The 1,798-nt window shown below is 31.4% G+C and overlaps 1 protein-coding gene across 10 annotated transcripts in view; it reads right to left on the minus strand.

The window, feature by feature from the left end:
- Window positions 1-1,598: 1,598 nt before the first annotated feature.
- The window catches only part of LOC111555128 (RWD domain-containing protein 3), a 133,756-nt gene continuing 133,556 nt past the window's right edge, over window positions 1,599-1,798 (minus strand). For all 10 annotated transcript variants that reach the window (XM_026456514.2, XM_026456510.2, XM_026456519.2 and 7 more), the window contains one exon: window positions 1,599-1,778. The gene's annotated coding sequence lies outside the window, so the exon portion shown is untranslated. The remainder of the gene's footprint in view (window positions 1,779-1,798) is intronic.

Here is a 1,798-nt window from a genome sequence, read left to right on the forward strand (position 1 = left end):
GTTTTTAGTTTTCTTCAGTGAAAAGCTGGTCCGCCATCACTGAAGCAGAAGTCTTAATTATCTTTTCATAAGTATCTCAAGCTGAAAAGAAAGCAGTAGAGTTTGAGGCAAAAATATCAATGGAAATAATTAAGAGTCTCTTCCTCTAATACTAAAGAAATACCAAAGAGACTCCTAGCTTTTTGGTATATAATTTAAAATTTTCTTTTATCCAAAGATCAAATTACATTTATATAAATCGCTAACTCTGTCAAGATTTAGTTTTCTATTCTGATGTGTGTGTATCTGTGAAAGACTTACATGTAAACATCTAAGAAAGTAATAATAACCAATACTTTTTAAAAATAATTTTAGTAGATAGAAATATCATTAAGTTGGAGAAAGTCATTACAGCGAACATTCAAGTTGATCTGATTCAAGCTCTTCTGTAAAGAGTCAAATTTGAGGATGAAAGGCTAAAAGGGCACCAGAAAGCATAAGCAGGAAGATATTTTTGCAGAGAAGAGTCAAGGTAAAATATTGTATCACGATCCCCTCAATCCATCTCAACCACATGGCCAATATTCTCCACTCTTTTCTTTTTCATTATGTTAATTTTCACCGAAACTTCAGTAAATCAAATGAAGGGGTAATAATGAGCAACCCCAAATTTTCAAGCCTATTTTCTCAGTTCTGCGTACCAGAAGGGTAGCTTCTCCTTGCTCTACATGCTCTTGCCATAGAATAATCTAACTACATTTACCAGTTCTCCAAAACACGCGCACACACACACACACACACACACACACATCAACATACTAGAATGAGAGTAAATAAACTGAACATCTCCTCATTAAAGAAATCCATAAAATAATCAACAGATAGGTATAATTAAATTACAAAGGTACCTGAAATAAGACAATCAGATTGAACTGACATCATCACAGAACATTACTATCAGGAAACACTGTTCAGCATGCCACATTCTCCTCACTTCCCTCCCCCATCAGTTATAATTGTATAATGATATCACTATACTTCATAGGTGGCAGTGAAAGGGATTCACTTGGCCTTTCTTCCATGACTCAGCCCCTTATTTTAGCAGCCCAGGTGGCTTCATGCGTACAAATATCCTTTCTGAGATATAAATGTCTACTTATATTTTATTACAGATTTTAATATAAGTTTTATGGCTTCTTCTCTCATCAGTTCATGATAAATATATTTTACCATGTTTTGACAGATTTCATAAGAAACAAAAATAGTATTTTTATATAATTTCCTCCATCCAGCAAGCCAGGTTCATTCTGTATGAACACTTCTCTTCGTATAAAACAAGAAGTTCAATTTTTCAAATAAGAATTTTAACTGGAATCAAACCTCTAGTCCTAAGGCTAGCAAGTATCATGCTATTCTAAAACACCCTCAAAAAGCAACTGTAAATCTGGTTCTATAGAACTTTGTATTTAAACTAACAATTTATGTAATTCCATAAAAAAATTCAGTGTTATATTTTTCTTAACATTTATTAAAACATTAGACATAAGCTGGATGGGGGAAAATGGTGATCAAATGCTAAAAATATAAACATAAAAAAAGTAAACATGAAAACAAATCTCTTTTTAAAAAATCATTTAATTACAAGAAAATTAGCCAGAAAATTACATAGTTCCAAACAAATATTGTCTATAAAAACAAGTATTCATTTACTGTATTTTTAAATGTGTCTTTTAAATAATGTCTCATCTACTGAACCTAGTCTTTCCTGGCAAACATTAGAATATACAAGTTTTCTTCATGTTTAATATTTCATAAAACA

The sequence above is a fragment of the Piliocolobus tephrosceles genome, chromosome 1, assembly GCF_002776525.5.
Source record: "Piliocolobus tephrosceles isolate RC106 chromosome 1, ASM277652v3, whole genome shotgun sequence".
Lineage (NCBI taxonomy): Eukaryota > Metazoa > Chordata > Mammalia > Primates > Cercopithecidae > Piliocolobus > Piliocolobus tephrosceles.